This window comes from Pristis pectinata, chromosome 22 (genome assembly GCF_009764475.1).
Source record: "Pristis pectinata isolate sPriPec2 chromosome 22, sPriPec2.1.pri, whole genome shotgun sequence".
NCBI classification, from domain to species: domain Eukaryota; kingdom Metazoa; phylum Chordata; class Chondrichthyes; order Rhinopristiformes; family Pristidae; genus Pristis; species Pristis pectinata.
In genome coordinates this window covers 13,372,979-13,400,008 of record NC_067426.1, presented here as the reverse complement: position 1 = coordinate 13,400,008, position 27,030 = coordinate 13,372,979, and the positions used below count along the sequence as shown (strand labels likewise).

The following is a 27,030-nucleotide window of genomic DNA, read 5'->3' as shown; positions in this document are numbered from 1 at the left end:
AAGAAAGAAAGAAAGAAAGAAAGAAAGAAAGAAAGAAAGAAAGAAAGAAAGAAAGAAAGAAAGAAAGAAAGAAAGAAAGAAAGAAAGAAAGAAAGAAAGAAAGAAAGAAAGAAAGAAAGAAAGAAAGAAAGAAAGAAAGAAAGAAAGAAAGAAAGAAAGAAAGAAAGAAAGAAAGGAAGGCAGGCAGGCTTGTGGATTTACAATGTCATGTCCCTTTTAGGACACTCAGGAAAGAATTTGCAGCTGATGGAATTCTTTTGAAATGGAATAGAGAAGATGCAACAGCCAATTTGTGCAAAGCCAGCTCCCACAATTCATGATTACCATGACACTACTTACAGGTTATTCTGCAGCTAATAATAAGATATTTTTTCTAATTAGTTTTTTCTTCCCTCTTCAGTAATGACTAGTTCATCTTAAAAAGGGCACCTCTGACAATACAGCGTTCCCTCAGTGTTGCACCTGTGCCAATCTAGACTTCTGTGCTCTGGAATGGGCTTCAAAGCCAAGTGCTTCAACACAGAGTAATATCAGCTGAACTACAGCTGATGTAGTCTGAATGTTCAGCACTATCCATGATGATCAGCTATTACCAGAATGTGAAACACTTTTCCATTTCTCATCAGTGGCATTCTCAGTGAAGAATGATAAGGTGCTGTGAAAACAGCTCTATAGTTCATCTGTACACACCAGTAGATAATGGATTAAAACTCATCTACATTGGTGCCTTGAACTTTGCTGGGAGCCAGATCCCAGGTGTGAATTAAGTATTTCCTCCTTTAAAGATCAATGCTTCACTGTGAAAAAGAGAAAAATCGCTCACACTATCGGCTATGGCATGTTTTCTTCATAACACTAGAAATAGGGGTTTTGACCAATAAAGTATCGACTCTGATGAGCATTTCAATGGCTCTGATCTTACTTCATTACTACATCCCTCCTGATGCTCCTTGAAACCTCTCAGTTGGTTCCCACTGCCCTGTTTTTTTTCAGCCTTCCTGTTACAAATCGGAGCCCAGTACACAAATGGGTTGGGGCAAATGCTCATAAAGTGCAGAGGTTTGGTTTAAATCTGATTGTTCTCTTGCAGCACGGCAGGGATTTTCCAAAGTCTCATGTACTACTTGCTCTGCTAGGCAGGACACTGAGGCAAAGTACCCATTAAATAATGTGTGAGTTGCATTGATGTCTGTAATGGCTGGGAACAGCTTGTTTAATCAATGTTAACATCAAGATCTGACTCATGCACACTACTCTTCTGTTCAGAACTAAAACATGTGGCAAATAAAACTGTATGGAGAGTAGAATTATAGGAGGTGCTGTGTTTTGGACAGGTGTTAAAAATATTTGAAGGAACGCAGGGAAGGTCTTGATGCCTTGGCCTATATTTGTCTCCTAGCTACCAGGAATACAAACAGGGATGTGGAGTGAGGATGGAGCTGGACTTAGGTCTGAAGCCTACTGTGGTTGAATAGACTCAGACTTGAGGAAGGTACTGGAGGACATTGAGTTCACTCCATGATTCTGCAATGGAGGTAAGGGATATAAATGGGTTGAGAAGAAAGTGTCAATGTTACTGGAACCCAGGGTTCATAGTTTATAATTGGAGATATTTTTAAACCACAAAACATGATGATATTGTTTGACCTCACAAGCAGCTTGTCCTGATTTTTCCTTTTATGAGCTCCTGCCACTCATATTTCCTTCAATTCTGACCACTTGCAGAGCCCAGTTTTAACCCACATGCATCAGCACTGTCCAAGCCACGAGGCAACTAATAGATGTCAGCTCAAGGGTGTGAAATATGACCTGGCCAAAGTCAATCCAGACCCGACCTGAGCCCTTAGGACATACCCAAGCTGACCTGACCCAAACATTACACGCCAAACACAGCGCAGCCTACCTGACCCAGCGTTGAAGACTCTCAGCTTCCATGTTCATGTGTTCAACTTGTAAAGGTTAATACCCAATTAAGCCCAGGTACATTTATTTATAAAGAGGCAGTAGCTGTAGCCCAATCCAGCCCAAGCACAAAGCCTTTACTTCCAGAGCCTACCCAACCCAAACCCAACCTAGACAGTCGGGCCCTGTCAGGTTTGGGTCAGATAGCCAGACTCTAGGCACTAAGCTTTGGAGTCCTCTCCTTCTGCCTATTCATGTTAAAGCTTACTCTCTGAGATATCTCAGGGTCACCTTTGCTGGTTGGCTCATTTAACACTCCTTGGGATGCCTTTTCTTCGCTAATGACACTGTAGTAGTGAAGGTTCTTGGCACCAGCTTGTCAACACATAGAGGTGACCGAAAATAGACCCGCCCAAGACCAATTTCTGACCTCCCTCAGAAACCTTGGCTCAAAACCAACTACTTGCCATCACAGTTATTGCCTGGATTACACCACAGACCATGAGCTGTGAAATCAGACCTGGTGAATAACAGCATTATTCCCAAAGGGTTAAATGAGGGATTCCCAGGGAGCCCACAGACGGTTTAACATGAAATCAACCGAGCTGAAATGTGAGTTTGATCCTCCAGTGACGAACGAACAACAATTTTCAGGCCTATTAAGCATGTAATGTGGAACAGATGTGAAAGTATTTGTGAGCTGGTACAAGAAAATAAGAGACAGAGAATGAGAGGGAGAGGGGAAAGGAGAAAAAAACAGTAAAGCACATGTGAACACAAAGATAAGTTTGGGCATGAACGAGAGTGAAGCTTACGAATAATTACTTTCCCTTCTCAACTTTGCATTTAGCATGTTAAAATTGCTCTTTCTTTTGCAGTTGTCTGCACACCTACTTATAATAAAAATGAAGCTAATTCTGTTTGTCATTTCCTTCAGCAATTTGTCGAAACTTTGTCTCAATTGAAGTTTTGTATCTAGGTTATAGTCATCATCCTGCAGAAGTCACACAGTAAAGTGATGAAAGAATACTAAGTATGTACATAACAAAGAAAAAAGATAGTCATTTCTTGATGATTGGAATTCATCCATTTGGGCTGATGCTGGAAGTTTACAAGTCTTTGCCTTGCCTATAGCACCTTCCATTGCAAATAAAAACAGAAAATGCCAGAAATACTCAGCAAGTCAGGCAGCATCTGTGGAATGATTTAACATTTCAGATCAAAGATGCTTTGTCAGAACTGGGAGAGTTAGAAAACAAGTTATAAACTGCAACACACACACATTGCAAATTGCAAAACAAATTTTAAATTGCAAAGTGATTACGGAAGGATAGTTAGGACAAAGGGAATGTTTCTGATAGAGTGACACCAAACAAATAAAGGACTATATAAAAGCTGTGAAAGGCAAGTTGGGGGGTGGGGGCGGTGGTGGGGGGGGAGGGGGCAGGTAGGAAATACCCAGCAGATCGGGCAGTGGTAGTGGAGAGAGAGAAAAACTGAGTTAATATTACTGAAGGATAACGTAGAGCAGAAGTGGCCATTCTGATAGAAACAGAAAGCAAGTTATCTGAAGTTGTTGAATTTGCCATTGAATCTAGAAGGTTGCGATATGCCTTTCAACACTATTTTATCTCAAACTGACATGAGCACACACCTAGTTAATCACCTCCTCAATGGGAGTCTTTGTGTAACTACCTTCAAGGGACAACCAAGTTAGCAAAGGAACAGGACAGCTTTGCTGCAAACCTCAGACCACCAAAGAGCAATACCAGAGGAGAGGTATTCTTGTTGCACATTGTCTATCTCCTTGGGTGATCCTACAACACAATTTTGAAGGAGTGGGAGAATTTTTGCCACTGGCCTGGACTGATATTTATCCCTTAACTAACATCATTAATACAGATTGACTGATCATTATCACATTATTGTTTGTGGGAGCTTTCTGTGCACAAATTTCCCTTTAATTTTTTTTGCATTGAACCGTGGCATGACTTAAAAGAGTAATTACATTTCAAATAAATTACAGTTTTTCCTTTTAATTATAACTTTGTCTTTACTTTGTCAGAAATATCCTACCTCACATCTCAGACTGTGCTGCAAGGTTATCTTTAATTAGTCTGACTTTGATTGTCCCTGATCCTGGAATAAGGCAGCGTACGTGTATTGCAGACAAGTTGGGGTGTACATTGAGGAGTTAAGCTCCAAAGTTCTGAAGAAATGGCATGGTTTTCCTCTCAGCAATCTAGCCTGGCTGAATCTTTGTTAACCTCTTTGTCCCACAGACTGTTACAATACAGAAGGAACCCAAATTCTTTCCGAAAGAGCTATCCAACTTGTCTCATTTCCCCAAAACCCTGCAAATATTTATCCTTCACATGTTTATCCAGTTTCCGTTAGAATGCCCTACTAAACATGATTCTGCCACCTATTTATGGAGAGCTTTCCAGACTACACAGCACCTTCGAAGCAACATAACATCTCATGATACTTCACAAGTGTGTTATCAGACAAAATTTGGCATCAAGCCACATAAGAAGATATTAAGATAATGTAGCTTTTGAATAATATCTTAAAAAGAGGAGAGAGAAAGAGATAAAGGGACAGAGAGTTGAGGGAGGAAATTCCTAGGCTAAGTACCATAGCAACAGTGGGAATGGTTGCCAAAGGTGGAGCAAATAAATCTGTGGATGAGCAAGAGGCTAGAAATGGAGGAGCACAGATAACTCCTGAGGTTAAACATCTTTATTGAATCTTTGCTTAACTTTTCGGTTTGGAATTCATCCCAGACTCTCAAATACCAAGAAAACAGAAAATGCTAGAAATGCTCAGCAGACCAGGCTACATGTGTGGAGAGGAGCAGAGTTGATTCTCGGCCTGATGACCTTTTATCAGACCTCTTGGCTTCCCTAGTCTCATCACATCACAGAAACCTCTCAGACCAGTTCCTCTGCACCCAATTCCACATACTTCACATCCTTCCTAAAGTATGGTACCAAAAGTCCCAGCCAGTGGTTGATTGGATCTCCATGAGAATCAGCATCCTCTACATCTTACAACAATTACATCCTGACATCTAACACTGTTGAGAACAATCACACATCACATAAATGGAAATTTCTGCTCTCTGCTCAAATCTTACTCTCCAATAGCTTGCATGCCACATCTGCAGATCACAGAAATTATCTCACCAGTTTCCATCATATGTGCCTAAGTACGCCTAAAGTACTGGAGCGTTTCTCTTGAAACAGAAGAATTTGCACAATCTCAGGATATACCTTTCACAATTTCAGGATGCGTCAAAGTGCTTTATAACCAATGCACTTCACGGTCTACCAGGTGAACATGACCTTCTGTCCTGCAGTCACTGCAGGAAAGGCAGCAGTCAGTTTTGGCAAAGCACCAGACTCCTGTAATACACACATGTTGCATTCTGAAGAGAATCTTGAAGCATTATTGAAAAAGTGTAAAGTCCTCAATGACACGGGAATCCCCAGCCCAGGGAGATGGAGAATCCAGGATGGCACTGAGAATAGGAGTACACCAGTTCCCAAAACACCCATCCATCAAACACCATCAGTCCTTGTGTGGCAGTCCACAAATCCTGCATTGACCTCATCAGCCACCTGTAGAATCCACAGAACGGGAGTGGAAGCAAGTTATCCTTGACACAGAGGGACTGCCTGAGGAGAAGGGATACCCAAAATCCAACCACCCTACACTGAATCTCCTGCCACTGATAACCTCTCGTGTCCATTCTTGTAGAATCCCATTTTGGAAGTATATGTTATCTGGGTGGATGATTCTTGAGTGTTTTCTTCCATCACCAAATATTTTATAACTGCTGAACAAAAGGGGATTTTGAATAACCATTTAATATTCTAGATTTTTCCTCCTGGGTTTTGCCTGCAGCTGTATGCTAGTGTTAATCTGCAATCATGACAGCTCAAGGGTTGTCTTGTTAGGTTGATAACACTAATACCAGCAGAGATGGTCAATGTCATACAGTTGAGAAAGATTGAAGCCACTCCTTCCCTGTGGTGTCTTTTTCCCAGCCACCCCTCTGAAGAAATAGAGAATGGAGCATTCCAGCTGAAGTGGGTGGGGTTGGAGAAGGGAAGGTTGAAGCTGGTAGTTCACTCTAATTCTGCAATGATTCAGCCAGCAGTTAGTTTCTAACAGTGCCTGTCTCTGGAGTGTATCCTGCCTTTAACATAATGTTGGCTGGAGAGGGAGTATCAAGAAGAGGATTCCTATCAGAAATATCCAGTAATGGTCACAGTCACAACCTGGCTTGTGGGGGTCAGTGATTCTTTTTGTTCTAAATTGCCAATGACTTGACCTTAATATAAGGCTTGAGTGTGGAGCAGATTGATAGGAGTTAATTAAAAGTGTATTGATTTAACCAGCTAATACTACGCAAACTCTGCTTTTCAGGTGACTGTCCTTTTATGATGTCTTTCTTGCTGTTTAGCTGTTATTATTAAACATGGTAAATGCTTGACCATATGTCTGGCTTTATAACACAATAAATGGTTGGATTCCTGTAGCATTGACTGTTCAAATTTATTCTGCTTATCCACCAGTTTCTCAGACAAAGCCAACAGACGTTCAATAAATATTTAATCATGTAATTGCAATTAGTCAGGACCCTGCCTTGTTTTATGGGGAAATTTCTTTCCTTTAGTGCTTGTTGCTTCCTGATTATTCCCACTGGAGGTAAAAAGGAAACTTTGCATTTGTAAAGCAGAGAGTCCCAAAGCACTTTACAGCTATTGAGGTACCTTTTAGTTGTGTAGTCATGGTCTGAATTTATAGTGTAGGGAGTCTGAATTTGACTTTGGGAAAGGCCACAGTCAACTTGTACACAGCAAGCTCCCACAAACAACAGTTTGATATTTTAGTGGTGTTGGCTGAGGGTTAAATGTTGACCCCAGGACACACCTATCATGTGACCACCAGGATAGTAGAAGATGATTAAGAGTGAACTGTGGTCTTTTGCGTTCCATTGATCCCTGTGTTCCTGAAACAGCTAACTGTATTCACTCAGGAACTTCCTAATAAAGTTCTGGAGGAAGTACTACAGGCTGTATTTAAATGAGAACTTTACTATGAAACTCCAATCTGTGAGAGCAGAGTATGAAAAAAGTTTGTATTTTTTTTATCACAGCCATTTCTGTTTCAAGTAATTTTTTGGATGATAAGTCTGCTATGTTCCAAGACACTGCACTCCTTCAGTTCTGGCCAGGAGACATGAGAGACTGCAGATGCTGAAATCTGGAGCAACAAACAATCTGCTGGAGGAACTCAGCGGGTCAAGCAGCATCTACGGGAGGAAAGGAATTGTCAATGTTTTGGGTCGAAACCCTGCATCAGAACCCAAAATTTCAACAATTCCTTTCCTCCCACAGATGCTACTAAATTCTCTGAGTTACTCCAGCAGATTGTTTGTTGTTTTCAATTCTGGCCTCTTGGGCAAGCTCAATTTTCATTGCTCCAGCACTGAGGTCTTTGCCTACAGCTGCATAGACCTTTAACTCTAGAATTCCCTCCTTAAATCTTTCTATACAGCTCTACCTCTCTCTCTTCCTTTGCAAACTGTCTTCAGTCCTTTAACCATGCTTTTGACCACCTGTCCTAATACCTCCTCATTTGGCCTGGTTTTAAATTTTGGCTGAGAACTCTCCTGCAAAGTGTCCATCAAGATTTAGCTGGATGAAAGATGTTACATCAGTGCAAGTTGGTGCTGGAGGTGTAGGAAGGAGAGCAACAGTGTCTGCAGTGCACTGAAGACTGACCCTCTATTTATTTATACTGGGTAGTCTCCACAGTGGTTAAGGGTGCTATGGGAACAGGAAAAGACATTTAGCCCCTTCTCCCATTTAATGAAATCCTGACTGTCGTGTAATTGAACTCTGATTTAGTTAGGGGAAATAGCAGATGAGTGCCTAGAGGTTTAATTGCATAATACTTTTGTTTACAGCATTTGATTGAAAAATTATTTTTATTTTACCCCCTGGAGTGAAATGTGATAACGACTCCAGATTGTTCTGCATCATTCCGGAATTCAAACGGGGCCTTTTCAGGCATGAGACACCCTCATGCCTTTGAAGTGAGTCCCCTTTCGGGGCACATATGTGATATCATTCCCCATGCCACACCCCAAGCAGAGGAAATTATATTCTGTAACCTGGGGAGTCACAATCATTAACTACACCCAGGAAGATGCAGTGTTGTACTGGGTACCTATAGAGTTAAGCTCCTTGCTTATCTGTAATTGTTCTGACCACCTTTCAACACAGCCCTAACCTTGCTGCTACCATCAGGCAGGAGTCTGAAGTCCTACACCACCAGGTTCAGGAACAGCTACTTCCCTACAACTGTCAGATACTTTAACCGACCTGCACAACCCTAATCCTACCTCAGCAATCGAACACTATGGACCACCTCTTGCACTAACATGGACTTGTCTCTGATTGTCTTTTTTTTGCACTAAAGTCTTGTTTTTGCATGGTCTTTTTTTTCTCTCTCTCTTCGCTGTCTTGTATAATTTATATCGTGTGTTGTCTATACCTATGTGTTTGTAATGCTGCTGCAAGCAAGTTGTTCATTGCACTGTACCTCACTGTACTTGTGCACATGACAATAAACTTGAGTTGAGTTGACTTGAACCTCTTTCCTCTCCAGTATTGTCCAATGTCATTCTGGAATCCAATCCCTCTTTGATCTCATGATTCTATGAGGCTTATGCCCTTCCCCTTCCCCTTCCCCTTCCCCATCTCTGACCTGTGTACCTGCCAAGGCTCCCAAAGCCTAGCTCTTCAACCCCACCCCAAACTCCAAGGCCTGATCCTCAAGGTTTAAGGAGGAAATTCCAGTTTAGGATGTTGTCAGATGAAAGAACACCTGCAAATGGTGGAGGGAAAGAGAATAGTTACATGTACATGGACTGAATAGGAGGGGAGTGGGTTTGTTGTACAGGAAGAGGTAGTGGGAAGTGAGAGGGAAGAAGCTTGTGGAGGGATTTCAAAATAAGGATGAGAGTTTTGAAGTCAAATTTGACAGACGGAGCTAATGGAATTCAGTGAGCGTGGGGTGATGTGAAGAGTATTTGGTGGGGTTTGGGAAGAGAATGTGGCTTTAATGGGTATGGAAGCTTGCAGGGTGTTGGCTGCAGCACGTAACGTTCAATTACACACTACAGTAGTCACCATTGTGACTTTGGCCTTGGGTGGTGAGGGGAGGCGGATGCGAATGGGTAAGGGTAGCTTACAATCTCTGTCCACTCCCTCTTCCCTGTGGTGCCTGCAGCCAATGGTAACGTCTCAGCCTGTCCCATTTTTTGGGTTGTTTATGCAATGGCACATTTGCTTGTTGTGGGTAGCTGTTTGCCTCTCGAGATCGTGTGTAAGGAACTCTTGTGTCCCTCCAGAAGGCAAGGCCATTCTAACAACAGGGTCTGAGCCAAATTGAATGTTCTCCATGGACATCGTCTCCCAGACCCACCTGAAAGGTCAAGGGCATCAGACAGGTGAGATCATCAGCACGTTCACGTTGCATATCATCAGCTTGGATGTATTTCACTGCTCTTTAACCAACTGGTCAAAATATTGGAACTGTCTGCCTAAGTCACTTCACTGCACAGACTATAGCCGTTCCAGAAGGTGGCCACCACCAACTTCTCAATGGCAGCTGTCGCTGGCCAATAAATACCAGTTTTGCCAGTCATTGCCAACATCTCAGGATCAAGTAAGAGTAGGAAGTTGTGTACAATAAACCAACCATTTAGTAATCTGCCCCTCCTTTATTTCCCTGCCTCTCTATTTACTTAAAAGCTGATAATTTCTAACATCTTGCAGTTCTGATGAAAGGTCAGTGTTCTCAAACATTAGCTCTTGTTTCTCCCTCCATAACTACTACGCAAGCCTCCTTTTAATTTGATTTTCATTTCCAGGTGTTCCTGGCAGTTTTTTCTTCAGGGTACTTGTTGTTTCTTACTGGCACTCATTGTTTAAGCTGTTCATCTTTTTAAAACAAGCTGAAATCTGAAGAGAAAGTTATAGATTTTAGTGAGAAGCAACCCAGACTAAGATCAGAGAACTGGTAATGAGGTCTATCCCTTGAGAAGGTGGTGGTGAGCTGCTGCCTTGAATTGCTGCGGTCTGTGTAGTGAATGTGCTGTCAATTAGGGAAAGCAACCTACTGTTACCAGCATGTTCTGCTTTTATTTCTGATCGCTAGCCTTGACTGAATTTTGCTTCTCTTTTACCAGTCACTAAGCAATGTGCAACAGTGAGAGATCTGTTGGGTGCTTTTCCTGTCCTTACAGCATCACCCTTAAAGTACTATTTGATCAGAATATTATCGGAAGGGCTGTAATTCTTATAGGAAATGGGCCCCTGTATTGCCTTACCCTATTGCCCTTTACAGGCCTCTGTATTGCCTTGTATGGTATTTCTGAGAACTGCCTATTGTTTGCACTAATATTAGTGAATTTAATTTCCTTCAAAACCAAGTTGCTTCCTGTTGTACTGGATTATTGAAATGCTTCCTTGGATTGTCGTCTGCGTTGATGTTTATGCTTTGCACGGGTCATCTTCCATTTCATTTAACCCTAGGAATATATTTTTCTATTCCTATCTCCCTTATCTGCTTAATTACCTTCCCCACCTTTCCTACTTCCCTCAACCGTGTTTTATGATCCTAAGCTCCAAATTACAATGTTGCTCTGGATAAAGAAACATCTCCCAATTTCTTATTGGATTTATTTGTGACAGTCTTATCATTTTGTCTGTAGTTGTGATCTTGCCTTCATGAGGAAACATTTCTCTAATGCCAATTGCAAAACATCCTATCAGAATTTTGAAGGCCTTTGTTGGTCACTCTTTAACTGAAGTGACTGTCAGCTTGTTCATCCTGTCCTCATTGAAAACAGGTTGAATTTTCCAGGTTCCAGACCTGATCCCAGTTTGGATTACAATGAGATTGGACAGAATGGCTGGGGAGAAGGGGGCTAATATTGAATTCAGTATCCCTGAATTTGGGAAAGAGGGATAATATGCATTCCTGACCATAATTTCATCAATCCTCCTGTTCTTAACAGTTAAGGAAAAGATGTGAATAGTCAACACCATGCACAGTTTGGTGCTGAATAAACATACAGCTGGTGTAGTAGCGCCTGAGGAGTTTTGACAAAGGTGCCCAGAAATTAAATTACATTAACAGTGCTTTTTCCAATTGAAAATAGATTCCTTTTCTCTCAGGAGTGAAGTACAACAATGACCATTTCTGGATTGTTTTCCGTCACTATGGAAGTTTGATAGGTGAGCTGCAGGCATGAGTCACCTCCATGCACCAATACAATTTATGCATCAGTGTGAGAGAGAGGATGTCATTCCCCATGTAGCGTTTGTTTTGGAGATTGCAAGGAAACTTGGATCACATTGTCTTGGGAGCACCTACTGATGCGCAGTCCAGGACAATCACATCCTTTCAAAGTGGTGGTATTCAGGGAGCTTTTTGTGTAAATCCTATATTTACCTTTAATCATTCTGCGACTACCTCCTCCTGACCCCCCACAGTGCGTCAACCTCCACCATCCTTTGGTGTTGCTCAAAAGCTGCCCGTGAGACTCCCAAAGGACTTTTGTTGGGACAGACAACCATTGCATGAGTTGTTTTTGAAACACATTGGTGTTCTGTGTGGGAGCAAGACTGAGCTCTCTCTCTCTCTGGATCTGTAGAATAAAACTAGTATTTTCCAAAACAAAACGTGCTGCCTTTCCCTGAAAAGATTCCAGTCCACAAGTGGTGTGTCTGTGAAAGGGTCTGGTTGGTGAGCTGAGGTAATGCACAGTGCGGGTGTCAAAGGTCAAAAGATGAATTGAGAGCAGTCAGATTGAAGTTCATTTCAATGCTGCAATTCTAGATGACTCTTTAGATGTGAAGTTTTGAAGGGAAAGGTGGGGGCGCGGGGCCTTGGTTTAAGCTCTCCCTCTCTGTGGCAGCTGACAGACTGTACCACACAGGCTGTTTGTTTTTAATTTTTGAACCAATGAAATCATAGCAATGCCATCAACAAAACAACGTCTGTTACATTATCCCCCTCCATCTCTCCCTTGGTTTTTCGCTCTTGAAACCTTGGCTTTGTTACCTCTAGAAACTGCTTTTCCAATACACTCCAGGCCAGTCTCCCATCCATGAACAGGCCTATCCCAAATTCACATCTTCACCTATTATTCCTCTTTTATTTATCCCTTTCGACATTAAAATGATTAAAACCTCAACAGAAACTCTTACATTAAAATCTTGTTTCTTGGGTTCAGGATGCAAACCAGCCTCCGTGGGGCCCACCGGTCCTGGAAGACCTTTCTTACCTAGTTCTGATTAAAGATCTCCGACCTAAAGCTTTAACTGTTTCTCTTTCCACAGATGCTGCCTGACCTGATGTGTGTTTCCAGCATTTTCTGTTTTTATTTCTGATTTCCAGCATCTGCATTTCTTCTTGTTTCAAGGTATCTGTTGAACAATCTAAGTATTTTGTATGTGTCAGTGAATTCCGTAAACTCCTAGAGAACAGAGGCCTAGCCTACTCAATTCTTCATAAGACACATGCCATTCCCCAGGTAACAGTCTGATCTTTGCTGCACTCCCTCTATAGCAAGTACATCCACCTTTTTATAAGGAGACCAAAATTATTACGAATGTTCCATTTGTGATCTCACACAGGCTTTTTATGATTGTAGTGGGATGTCTTTACTCTCGTACTCAGATCCTCTATCAATAATGGATATTGTACCATTTACCTTCCTAACTGTCTGCTACACCTACATGCTTTCTTTCAATGATGTTATGTACGGGGATATGCTTTAAATATCAATATTTCCCAATCCCTCTCCATCTTTAAAAAAAAGCTCAGCATTTCTTTTTGTCTGCTGAAGCGGATGAACTCAATGTTTTCTCAGGGTATTCTATCTGCTGCATTTGTTACCTACTCACTCAGCTTCTCTAGACTTCCTTGAAGTCTCTTTGTATCCTCTTCACTGCTAGCTTTCTCACTATAGTCGTCAGCAAACATGGAAATCTTACATTTGGTCCCCTCCGTTTGATACACACTGAATAATTGAGACTCAAACACCATTCCATTTTAAAAGGTGCTATATAAATACAGCTTATTGTTCTCTACTGATGTGTGGATAAAATATAGATGTGTCTGCTGCCTGTGTGAGATGCTTGTGTTTGCAACAATTTTTGGGACAGGGCATTAGTGTGAGAGAGGCAAACTGGTTAATGGTGTAAAGCTTTAGCTCTTTGAATTTACTTGGAGTTAATTTCAAACCCAGAGTACTCATCACCAGAGATAGATATTGTAAAAAGTTCTGAATTGGTATACTTTGTGGGGGAATAAAAAAAGAACTTTCCTCCCAGACCTGAAACTGCCACCACACTGAAAGGCAAGGGCAGCAGGTGCATGCAAACGCCACTGTCTGAAATTCCCCTCCACATTACATACCCACAGGAATAGCAGATGTTATCATCACTGGCGGAAAAGCCCTGGACCTCCCTAACCAACAGCGCAGGGGAATACCTTCCAACACACGGACTACTGTGTTTCAAGAATTGGTTTATTATTGTCATTTGTACTGAGGTATAGTGAAAAACTTGCCTTTCATACCGTTCATACAGATCAATTCATTACACAGCGCTTTGAGGGAGTACAAGGTAAAACAATACAGAATGCAGAGTAAAGTGTCACAGCTATAGGGAAAGTACAGTGCAGGTAGACGATAAGGTGAAAGGTCATAATGAGGTAGATTGGTGCAGTCAAGAGTCCATCTTATTGTACTAGGGAACTGTTCAATTGTCTTGTAACAGTAGGATAGAAGCGGTCCTTGAGCCTGGTGGTACATGCTTTCAGGCTTTTGTATCTTCTACCTGATGGGAGAAGAGACAATGTCCTGAGTGAATGGGGTCTTTGATTATGTTGGCTGCTTTACCAAGGCAGCGAGAAGTATGGACAGAGTCCACGGAGGGGAGGCTGGTTTCCATGTTGTGGACACAGCTCAGCACAACTCTGCAGTTTCTTGCGGTCAACGGTAGAGCAGTTGCCATACCAAGCCATGATGCATCCATCTACGTGGTTTGACCAGGACAGGCTATTGGTGATGTTCACTCCTAGGAACTTGAAACTCTCAACCCTCTCGACCTCAGCACCATTGATGTAGACAGGTGCATGTGCTCCACCCTGCCTCTTAAAGGCAATGACCAGCTCTTTTGTTTTGCTGACATTGTGGGAAAGGTTGTTGTCATGACACCATGTCACTAAGCTCTCTATCTCCTTCCTGTACTCCAAGTCGTTATTTGAGAAATGGCCCACTATGGTGGTATCATCTGAAAACTTGTAGATAGAGCAGAATCTGGCCACGCAGTCCAGAAGGAGGTTCGTCAACAATATCTTCTCACAATTAAAGATGGGACATAATAATAGCCAGGGAAGCTAACCTGTATATGTGGGGATTTTCTCAATCTGACTTGCTCTCAACATATGTTTCTTTTGGGGAAAAGAAGAGAATAATTTAAACAGAAAATGCTGAAAAGAAACAGTGGGATCCTGAAAGAGGTAAATCATTCTCAAAACAAAATGTGGCTGATATACATCTGAGGGTTTGTTTATTTTTGAAGCATGAATTCAGAGAAAGATACAATACAAATGAGGCTGTTCAGCCCATTTTACCTTTGCTGGCTCTGAAGGGGCCACCTTGGTCTTCCCTGCCCTTGCTCTTTCCTCATAGTCCTGTTCCAAACTTTAAAAAAAAGTATTGGTTTATTATTGTCACTTGTACCGAGGTACAATGAAAAACTTGTCTTGCATACCAATCATACAGATCAATTCATTACACAGTGCAGATACATTGAGTTAGTACAGAGTGCATTGAGGTAGTGCAGGTAAAAACAATAAGAGTACAGAGTAAAGTGTCACAGCCTGGAATGTCTAACAGTGAAGTGTCGAGCAAACTACCTGCAACGGCAAGTCTGGTAGTTATTCATTTTCCATTGGAAGGTTAAATCTGCATCCAGTCCTTTATAGGCAGACCATTCCCAATCATGAGAAACTGTGCTACAAAAGATGTTTCCTCATGTCTGGTTCTTTGCCAAGTTGCTCTGCCCCAGAATGCACACTCAGTTGAATACATTAAAGGTTGAGACTGAAAGGTTATTGGATTCCTAGGAGATCTGAAGATATCAGGATTTGGTGGGAAAGTGGACTTAAGGCAATGGATCAATCACAATCTCATAGAAATAGAGTGGACTTGTGCAGTCATATGGCTTCTTCCTGCTTCTCTTTGCAATGTTCATGACGTTAAAGAGGCAATGCTGGAAACACATAGCAGGTTATTCAGCATCTGTGGAAAGAGATCACAATTTTCAATCAGCAACTTAACCGGTGACATTAATTCGTTTGTTTCCCTCTAGTTTCTGTTTGACCTGCTAAGAACTTGCAGCATGTTCAGCCTTTGCTTTAGTTTCCCAGCGTGCACACAGCTTTGCATTTTACTGACTGGTTGATAATTGACCATAATTATTGAGCCCTCGCCTCTTCCATTCTGTGCTTCCAGCTGTTGTTTGCTTATTTGCTGTACTGACTGGTTTACAATGATGTAAAGTGCTTAAAACAGGACCATTACATCATCTCCACGACCCACTGGCAAGAGTCTGTCAGCAGGGATTTAAAACGTGAGACAGACAGCGAATAATGTTGGCAGTTCAAGAGTCAGTCTCTGTGAAGAAAACTTTAGTGTTTTGATCATAAGCCTTCATTGGATATTTATTTCTAGTATTTTCACTTTTGTTGTTACCACGCCAGTGGTCTCTTGGCCTGTCTCCCTCATTGCCTCTGCCCCGTTCTCCCCATAAACTTCCACTCATCTAAACCTCCTCCTGCATCCTAATCCTAACTCTTATTGTTCCCCAATGTTCCCCAATATTCCACTGTTCTCTGACCTACTTTGGCTCAGGATCTTGTAACACCTCCAGTTTAAAATTTTTACTTATCTTCAACTCACTTCATGGCTTCCCTGCTCCCTATCTCTGTACACTCCCTAGCCTCTCATCCTTGAAGGTTTCTGTGCTCTACCTGTTCTGGCCTCTTGCACATCCCAGATTTTCAGTGCTCTGGACCGCCTTAAAATCTGTCACTTTGATTAAACTTCTGTTCATCAGTCCAGAAAGCTTCTGTAAAGCACCTTTTACTCTATTCAAAGTATTGCATTCTAGAATGATGGCATCTAACTGTTGTAGTCAACCGTGCGCAATTACCCATGTTAATTCAGTTTTGGGGTTGTAACTCATTTAAAAAGGCATTAGCAGTTACAGAGTCTCAAATACCTTGCAACTAGACAAGTGATGGTATTGTGGTTAAATTACTAGACTGGCATCTAGAGATTGGATCATTGATTTGGGAAGTTCTGCCCAAAGTCTAGCATGGCAGCTTGGGAAGCTGAATTGAAATAATCTCAGTACTGGTGGTCACAATCTAGGAATGTTGTGAGATTTCATCACATTCACTAACGTCCTTCACAGAAAATCCATCTCATATCACTATGAACCCACAGCAATGTGGATGACTCCATGCACCCTCTAAAGTGGCCAAGCAAACCATTCTGGACCAATTAGAAAGGGTAATAAATGTTGTCCTAGCAATAAACCCTGTGAATAAATAGAGACCAACCAGTTTAAAAAAAAGCATCAGATTTTTTAATTCCACCTTCAGTTAACTCTCTATATCCCTGAATAAACTGCTACTTGCAGGTTCCATAATGCTGGTTATTCACCCAGAATTGTCTTCAGTGAGTCAGATCCCCAATGAACACAAAACCTTTATACAGCATCTTTCACAATCTGTGCTTTACAACCAATTAAGTACTTTTGAAGTGCAGTGATGTGGTCACCAATCTGCACAAGCAGCAATTAGATAAATGACCCGATCTTCTGTTTTAGGGATAGCTTGATGGATAATTATTGGTTTGAACAATGGGTTACACCTCTTCTCTTCAAACTGATGCCGCTGGATTGTTTACATCAGCTAAGAGGACAGGTGCATCCTGGTTTGAACATCTCATCTGAAAGATAGTAACTTTGATAATGCAGTGGCCTTTCAGGATTGCATTGGAAGATTCATTCACAGGTTGTTGGCATTGCTGGAGGTGCCAGCTTTCATTGTCAAACTGCAATTAAGATAAGATATCTTTATTAGTCACATGTACATCGAAACACAGTGAATTGTATCTTTTGCGTAGAGTGTTCTGGGGACAGCCCGCAAGTCTCGCCACGTTACCGGCACCAACATACCATGCCCACAGCTTCCTAACCCATATGTCTTTGGAATGTGGGAGGAAACCGGAGCACCCAGAGGAAACCCATGCAGACAAGGGGAGGACATACAAACTCCTTACAGACAGTGGCTGGAATTGAACCTGGGTCTCTGGCGCTGTAATAGCGTTACACTAACTGCTACACTACCGTCCCTGTCCCTGAACTGAGGAATTAAGAGTAGAGACTGGAATTGCAGAGGTCAGATTGGGTAAATGTAACTGATTTCCTTATCTGAGACTAACCTATTTTTTTAAATTCTAGATTATTTAATCACTTGACTTTAAGTAGCCTTGCTGCCATGGAGGGATTTGAACTTGTGTCTATAGATGAATGGTCCAGAGCTCTAGCTGCTAGGCCAATATTTAAATCTCTCTGCTACCATGCCTCGCATCATCCTCCAGTATTCACTTAAATCTTTGGTGCTTGCTCAGAAATAGTTTCTGAAACCAACTGATCAGGAGCTGATTACTTCAGCTGTATAAGAATAACTGCTCAGAAAATGTAGTGTAGTGAAAGGGACAGAAAGTGAGGCAACTGGGACCAGCGGAGAGGGAGAGTGCCCTGGGGCTGAATTAGGTTGGGGGGGGGAATTGAAATTGGTGGGGAGTTGATATGATGGGAGGTGTGTGGGCCTGAAGGATAAAAGCCAGTGGGATTTGGCTTCTGGGATCTAGGATCTCAGTCCAACACTGTGCTGTCATGGAGAGATACAGCACAGAAGCAGGCCCTTCATTCCCTTTGAGTCCACAGCGACCATTCTAATCCTACATTAATCCCATTTTATATTCTCTGCACATTCTCAAGGATTCCCCTCGATTCTACCATTCACCTACACACTAGGGGCAATCTACAGTGGACAGTTAATCTACCAAATTGCATATTCTTTGGGATGTGGGAGAAAGCCAGAGCACCAGGAGGAAACCAAAATGTCACGGGGAAAGGATGCAAAGACAGCAGTTGAGGTCAGGATTGGACCTGGGCCTCTGGTGCTGTAAGGCAGGGGCTTTACTGGCTGTGCTGCTCAGTTGTCCCAAGAAGGACCAGAAATGATCCTGGTAACATTTAGTTTGATTTTCCCAGCAATATTGCATGGAGACTAACACACTTGAAGCATGTCTGATGCTGGAGGTACAAGCATAACTCGTACCAGGAAGTGCCTGGCTGAATTTCCAGAGAGATAAAAAATGACCCAGAAATTGGCATCACATTTCTCTGGCTAAGGTTTATTTTCAATCACAGAGCATTGAAATAAACAGCCCAATGTTATCAGATTTCTAGGGTAATGCACTCTTTTTGTTTGAATTAATCTGCTAGATGAAACAGTTACACCAGGAATGCTGGCTGTTTTCTTCAGAATTTCCATGTGCAAGAAGCAAGCTCACTTCAGAATCATTGCTGCTTTGTTATGTCCCACCACCTGTTCTTGGTTAGTTAACACAGGTTGACGCTTTACCCATAAATAGGTGGAGTGACCTCTCTCCAGAAGGTTGTATCTGAATGTTCCCAGACAAAGATCAAGGTTTCAGGACCAGAGCAGGCATTGGAGTTGATTGACAGTTTTGAGAAGGGGTGTGTGTGATTGATTGGCTGTAGTCTCATTTGACAGACAGATAGGCTGGCAGTTACGAAGTTTCCAATTACAGATTATATTGGGTGGTGTGTGTAATTCAAAGGTGGTTTACAGGGAGCTGAGCCTTTTGAAGTTTTATGTGAACCAGCTGAGGAGCCTGGAAGATCGAAGTTGCGAGCAAGCTACTGATTCAAGCCTCTGCTGAGAATGGAAGCTCCTTTTGACGTTATCAAGAGTGGAGAAGTGACTATTGTACTGTGATGTGCTGCGTGCTGTTCATTCATCTGGCTTGGGTGAGCAAAACAACATTAAACTGGTCTAGTAAGTGTTTACGTTTACCGAGTGCTGGAAACACCAAGCAGATCAGACAGCATTTGTGGAAAACATGGGAAATCTTCACTGAAAGTTTCTTCCTTCTTCACTTACTGCATTCTTTTTTCCTCACTTGGTCTTTCTCTCTCCCAATCTCAATTCCTTCCTCACTGTATTTCACCCTCTCTCCTTCATTCGCTCAGTTTCTGTTCCTTCCTTATACACTCGCACTTTGTCTTTCTACTCTTATTGTTTCTCTCATCTTTCCTAATTAAATCTGTTTCTTCCTCTGTCTGTGTGAACTCAACAGCGCTCTCTCGTTGCCTTTTTCCTTGTTTCTACGTGCCTCTCCTCCTGTGTGAATAATATAGCTGTCTGGCTGGGAGCACAGGGAGTGGGAGCAGCCGCGGTTTGAAGTGTGCAGGGCAGCTCCCAGGAACATCATTACCTGAAGCTAATGACTTTATTCTGGCAGATTGTTTAACTACGAACAGTGGGTAAATCTTGGACCTCCCAGCCAAACATTACAGCGGAAGGCTGCAGAGGGAACATGTGCACACCTGATGTTTCGGTTGCATAGAATCGCACAGTCATTATTGCAGCCATTTCCAGCATAAATTTTCAAGGTAAATTTCCCATGTATCAGTTGTGGGCTGGTTCTCATTTGTTGATATCGTGTTGAGTGAGTGAAACCAAATCTGACACTAAAGACAAATGAAACTCCCAAAATTTATTTTGAAGACTGAAAACACTTTTACACATGGGTTGAAGGTGATGCATTACCACTTTTATGCTTGGTGTTGAGATCCAGGTCTTGTCTAGATCTTGTCCCTGGTATGAAGCCAAAACACAACACAGCATTTATATAGTGCCTTTAATACAAATAAAAGCATCAAATGTGTTCCATAGCTGAATGTTGAGCAACTATGTTGTTACATGAATGATAAAGAAATGGAGGGCTATGCGGGAGGGAAGGGTTAGATAGATATGTCAGGATAAAATGTTGCCACAACATCGTGGGCCAAAGGGCCTGTACTGTGCTCCTTAGAAAAAAAGTGTGCTGTAATGTTCTATGTTAGCACTAAAAGTGGCAGAGGGTTTGGAGGAATGGGCAGGGAGGTAGAGCAGAGGACCTCCAGTGTTCATGAGAAACTAGGTCACTGTTGTCAACAGGAGGCCAGATGATAGACGGAAATAATGGGGACATTGATAGATCTTTAGACCAATCCAGGAATATAGCAAATTGGTTGCTGCATTTCATATGGCAGTGGCAAAACTTTAAAAATTATTTTGTAGACTGCCTTCAGATGTCCTGCAGTCATGAAAGATCCTGGATGGATTCTAAGAAAGGTTTTAAAGGAAGAATGGGAGCAAGGAATAAATATGCAAAGGATGGCAGAACTTGGGGCAGGAACAATGCTCTTTTCTTTCACGATTCTTGGATGGGGGTCAGGTACTCGAATCTCAGCTAATCAAATTGAAATTACTTTTAAATCTTTCAGCTCATCAAGCAGGCTGAAAGAATGATCCAATTAGTTTTTCCTCCATTCCTTGAAACTGCAGCTTCTTAATCACAACCCAGTTTAGGCCATTTACCACCACATAAGGGCAGAATCTTCCTGCCCTGTTTTTCTGTTGGACCTTGGGCTGTGGATTAAGTTGCTGAGCAGCTTCTAGCCCAACCTTTCTCTGCGATCTCTGCTTTTCTCCAGTTCTCGTCTCCTGCACATTCCTGATCTTCTTCAGTTCACCTCTGGCAGCTGAAGCTTCTGTTCCCCAAGACCAGGCTCTGGAAGTCTTCCTCTAAGACTTATCAGCTCCCCTTTCCTCCACAGGCTTCTTAGCCTTTGTCCAGGCTTTAGGAGCCCCATCTCAATGTCTTTGCCTTTGTGCCAAATATTGTTTGCCACATTGTACATATAGCACCTTAGGAGGCTGTACTATGTTATAGCTTTTGTATTATAAAACTAGAGGGCAGGGATCACTGCTGACTGCACTCCTGTATGCTTCTGACTCATAGACTACCTACCTCAGGCACTGCAAAGCACTTTGAGATAGCTTTGGTTGTACCGATCTACAAAATCCTCAATCCACTGGCAGGATAAGCGAGCCGAAGTCCTCTCCCTGGCCAACATACCACATACAGAGACCCTAGTCATCATGTCCAATGAAGGGGTCATCCCACTCACATTCTCCTGAGACAGACACACTTTTCCAAGCTCTGTCATGACAAGAAGTTACCTGATGGCTAGGGAAAAGTTTTCAAGGATGTTCTCAAGCCTCCTTGGAAAAAGTGTGAAAAGCCAGGCTTGTAGCAATCCTTGGCCCACACCTGCTTAAAAATGGTGAAGGGATGTCATTGAGAACCATCAGCAGTTTATGGAAGAGTGCATTTTCTCCCAAAATACCAACGACCCACTCTATTAAGCACCTCCCTTCCTGAATATGCCAGTCTGCAGGTCCAACATTTAGTGTGATTCACCACTTTGGAATGCACTGAAATGGGATGGAAGGAAGTTGTTCTCAATCCTGAGGAACTGCCTCAGGAATTTATCATTGTTGTCCTGCATATTGTCATGGAAACACAGTGGGGGTCTGTGCATGTGAGAAAGATGGACAGGAGGGAAGCCTTCACTGAGCCATAGTCTGTTGCCGGCAGTCCCAGGTTGACATTACCTTCCTATCTCAGTTTGAATTCTCACCTGAAAGAGGGGAGAATGAATTTTAAAACGTTGTTGGCTTTGTTAAGTGCCTCAAGGATGCAGGAAAATTCTGGATTCCTCCACAGGATGTGCAGGCAAAGCAAGGAAAAATACCAACTGTTCTTTGAAGAATTCTTCCAATATAGGAGATGCTGTTACTGGGAATGGAGATTTCGAGAACTAATCTTAGCTTCTAGTTTCCATGTTGTTTTTACACAAAAAAAGTCTAAATATCCGCTGAATGTAAGCAGTATTGATGCAGTGATGATTAACTTTAGATAATCAGGAGCAGATTAAAATCAGTTTCCCATCACTCTGCTAGACAATTATTAGACTGAGATCACAGACATCTGCTGATAATGGATATCCCCTGTAACCCCAGAACTGGAGAGTGGGAAAAGTAGCATAATGTGTGCCAGTTTGCAAAATATGTGCTGGTTGCTTTAAGGTGGCTCATTAAGGGGAAGTTTTTATTGCCTTTAATCTGACTGTTACGACAGATTGTCTCAAGGCCTTTGTAAATCACTATGATCTCCAAAGGCTTTGGAACTGGAATTCTAGACTTGTTAGGATGATACTGTAGTTTGGAAGTAAAGAAAGATTTAACCTGAAAGTCTACCTTCCACCAACTCCAACCCCCTGCCAACTCTTTCTTTCCCTTTGATTTCTGTCCCCTGTTGCCTACTGTTCAAATTTGCCCTGGAGATTAATCTCCAGGACACTGCTGGGAGATACAGCTAGGAGAAAAACTGTAGAGGTGATTTAAATAAAAACAGCAGCATGGGGAAGTAATCACATGAAAGAAAATATTATTTTCATTTTAGTTATTAAAATATTGGATTTATTTTTAGGTGGGTGGGATGAGAATAGACTGAGAAGTGAAGGACCTATTTGAATGACTTGCTTTCCTATTGGTTACAGTGAAACATGATGTTGTAAGGTAGAATGTGTCACCTGAGGAATGGAGTGTGGGAGCTGTAGTTTTTGAGGTGAGAAGGCATGTGATGTGTCTTGCCAGAGATAGTAGATCTCTACATTTGCATTTGTTGGGGGTCATTTGTACAAGAGATTCAGGAAGCCATCACAAGACTGGAATGACACAGTCACATGTCCTGCGTTAATGATTTCTGCATTTTGTTTTTGTTCCTTATGCTCTCCAGTGAGATGATAAGGGGCAGACAATCACTTGGAAGGCCATGACAGAGTACAAAAAATGCCAAGAAGTGGAGGTAGTAAAGTGTTTCACAACCCTGATATCCAAGGTGCTTCATAGAGAATCAAATCCTTTATTTCTTAAATACTATTTTTGTAAATATGGCTGCTTATTTTGCTCACAGCAAGGACCTATGAAGAAATTAGTCAACATTCATGACTTGTTTAAGGGATGAGTGTTGACTAATTTGGACACTCAGATTTTTGCATCAAGAAATTCAAGACTGCAGATGCTGGAAATCTGAAATAAAAACAGAAAATGTTGGAAATACTCAGCTGGTTAGGCAGCATGTGAAGAGAGAAACAGAGTTACTATTACAGGTTTTGGGAAAGTAGAAAATGACGTGATTTAAGTTGCAAAAAAGGGGGAAGGAGGGTGGGATTGGGGAGGGATGGTCTGTGAGAAGTAAAGGAAGTTTGTGTTAGTGGAGACCAGGAGAGGTTGAATGACACAAGTGATGGTGATACCCAGCTGACAGGGTGTTGAAGGTATGTTTGAAGGGGGGTGTAAATAGGAAGAGACGAATGAAATCTGAAATACCAGGAGAGGAGAACTGGGCTGGTGGGAAACAGGATGCTGAAAAGGTGAGGTACAAGGCCGGAACCGCTGACTGAATTCAACAATTTCAAATAGTGGTATTGGTTTATTATTGTTACTTGTACCGAGGTACAGTGAAAGGCTTGTCTTGCACACTGATCGTACAGATCAATTTATTACACAGTGCAGTTACATTGGGTTAGTACAGAGTGCATTGATGTAGTACAGGTAAAAATAATAACAGTACAGAGTAAAGTGTCACAGTGTTAAGTCTTGAAGGCTGTTCAGGAGGTGAGGTGCTTTTCCTTGACCTTGCATTGAGCTTACTGCAATAATGTAGGAGGCCAAATTCCAAAAGGTAGGATGGAAAATTGAAGTGACAAGCAACTGGTAATTCAAAGTAATCCTCCTTTGACTAAGCAGCAGTGATCTGCCAAGCTTTTTGTTCTCACTATAAAGAGGAAACCATTTAGTGAGCACTGAAAGTAGTATACTAAATTTAAATTAAAAGTAAATTTCTGCTTCACTTGATGAAGGGAAAGGAATAGGTATAAGGGCAGATGTTGCAGTTGTATGACGAGGTACTGTGAGAAGATGAGAGGGTACTGGTGGAGATGGAGAGTAGCCAGAATGTTGTAAATAGAGTGGCACTTCAGAATGTGTGGAGTGGAGGAACAATGTTACTGAAAGTGGCATCATATAGATTATTGGGGATTGAAATAAGGTTCTTCAGTTCTTATTCGACGTCACATCTCCCACTTTTTTTAAAATAAGACATCTTTTATTAGTCACATGTACATCGAAACACACTGAAATACATCTTTTGCGAGGAGTGTTCTGGGGGCAGCCCGCAAGTGTTGCCACACTTCCGGCACCAACATAGCATGCCCACAATTTCCTAACCTGTATGTCTTTGGAATGTGGGAGGAAACCAGAGCACCCGGAGGAAACCCACGCAGACACAGGGAGAACGTACAAATTTGTTACAGACAGCAGCTGGAATTGAACCCGGGTCGATGGCGCTGTAAAGCGTTATGCTAACCGCTACACTACTGTGCCTGCGTACTTCCCACTATACTCAGCTACTCAACTTTGCTGTCTGTATTTTTTTTGTGCCAGTCCTATTGCTCATTGCCCTGTTCTCACTGAAATCATAATGACTCCCAGGTAGATATTATCGATAGTTGACAGCTTCTATCCTGCTGTTATAAGACTTAGCACGGTTCCCTAGTATGATAAGATAGAGTCTTGACCTCACAATCTACCTCGTTATGACCTTGCACCTTATTGTCCACCTGCACTGCATTTTCTCTGTAGCTGTGACACTTTATATCTGGTCTATCTCAATGCACTGTGTAATGAATTATTCTGTGTGTGACAGTATGCAAGACAGGTTTTTCCACAGTACCTCGTACAAATTTTTTTTTAATTTTTTAAAAAATTTTATTTACAGCTTGGTAACAGGCCCTTCTGGCCCAACGAGTCCACACCGCCCATTTTAAACCCTAATTAACCTACCCGTACGTCTTTGCAATGTGGGAGGAAACCAGAGCACCCGAAGGAAACCCACGCAGACACAGGAGAACATACAAACTCCTTACAGACAGCGAGGGGAATCAAACCCTGATCGCTGGCGCTGCAATAGCGTCGTGCTAACCACTACGCTACCATGCCACCCTGTCAAATGATAATAATAAACCAATTCCAAAAATTAATGGTATATATGGGAGCAGCTGTATATTGCACTCTGAAATTTGGTCTGTTGTTATCAGTGGAACAAGGCAAAGCCACAAATACTTGTTCAGCACCAGCAACTGAGGATGGGGTTTGCACCACTACTACAGCCTCCACCTCACCCAGTTTAACATCCTCATTCTGTGTTTGAATCCATTCAAAAACATCAACTCATTGGGCAGAAGATACAAAAGTCAGAAAGCACATACCACCAGCTCAAGGACAGCTTCTATCCCGCTGTTATAAAGCTATTGAACAGATGGATTCTTGACCTCACAATCTACTTTTTCATGGCCTTGCACTTGTCTGTCTTCACTGAAATTCTCTATAACTGAAACACTATATTCTGCATTCTGTTATTGTTTTTCCCTTGTACACAACCTGATGTACTGATGTGAGAAATGATCCATATGGTTGGCATTGCAAAACAAAGTTTTTCACGGTACCTCAGTACATGTGACAATAATAATACCCCAATTTAGTTCTTTTGCCAGCTCCTACCTGCATCTCCTGCTTTGGTTTGTTGACCTTTTCTTCAAAAGCTCTACATCCACTGCAAATTATGATTAATAAAAAATGCCAGTGTCTGGGTTTTTTTCTTGCAAAGAGGTCTTGCTTTTCTCTCTCGCCTCCACTCCTCCTCTGCCATTTCAGCTGCTATAGGAATCTTCCTTCCCATAAGAGGAAAATGGCCTGGATTTTGCTGCAAGTCTGGGATTTTCATGCATTGTGCAGCCAAAAGTGCAAATCCCAAATTTACTTGGCAATATTGAGCTCTGAATCTGGCCCCAGTGCTTTGACCATGGAATTCAACTGCAGAATCTGGGCTTGCTCCTGTTTTTACACTGGCTCTTGGATACTGCGGCAGTTCAGACCCGACACAGGATCTACAACTCCAATGGTTTCAGTAAGGATTCTGGGACTGTAGAGAAGGTTTTATTTTTCCAGTTTTGCTTAATGCTTTTAATTTCTGAGTTTTTTAGCTGATTTTAATTATCTTTTACAATAGCTTTAAAAATTGTTTCTGAATGTCAGAGATGTTCTAAAAACAACTCGCTGTTTTGCCAGCTGTCAAAGCTGTTGGAGGAGTTACAGAGCAGAACTGACCTGATGATGATTTGAAGCCCCACCCTGGACAGGAGCAAAAGGCTAGAATGTGACCCCCAACATCTGTACTGAGGGGGTGCTGCCCTATTGGAGCTGATATCTTTCAGAAGAGACACTATTCCAAAGTCCAGTCTGTCCCCTTGGATGGATATTTTAACAAAAAAACAAACCCACAGCATTACTTTGGAGAGTTTCTGTGCCCTGGCAAATGTTATCCTTAATCCAGAGGTGTCCATTGACTTTTTCTGTGCCCAACTTCTCTATTCAGTTTTTATTCAATATTCATAATTGTATGTATTTTTATATAACTCTACCATGTAGGGGTGGGGTGGTGGAAATGGATGGTGCAAGAAACTTAAGCTTCAATCAAACCAAATTTAAAGCAAAATGTATGATCCATTTATCATCACATTGCTGTTAATGGGAGCTTACTGTGCATGGTAGATGTTGTGTTCTTCACACCACATTTTAAAAGTCTGTCATTGGTTCTAAAGTGTTTTGGGACATACTGGGGCACTATATAAATGTACGTCTTTTGTGGTTCTTTAAAGTCCTGGATTTTATGCTGCAGAGTAAAGCCAGTGA

The 27,030-nt window shown here is 41.9% G+C and overlaps 1 protein-coding gene across 1 annotated transcript in view; it reads left to right on the top strand.

Annotated features, from left to right (window-relative positions):
* The first annotated feature begins 6,087 nt into the window (after positions 1 to 6,087).
* Positions 6,088 to 27,030, top strand: part of fam110d (family with sequence similarity 110 member D) — a 33,660-nt gene continuing 12,717 nt past the window's right edge. The window contains exon 1 of the mRNA XM_052036718.1: positions 6,088 to 6,201. The gene's annotated coding sequence lies outside the window, so the exon portion shown is untranslated. The remainder of the gene's footprint in view (positions 6,202 to 27,030) is intronic.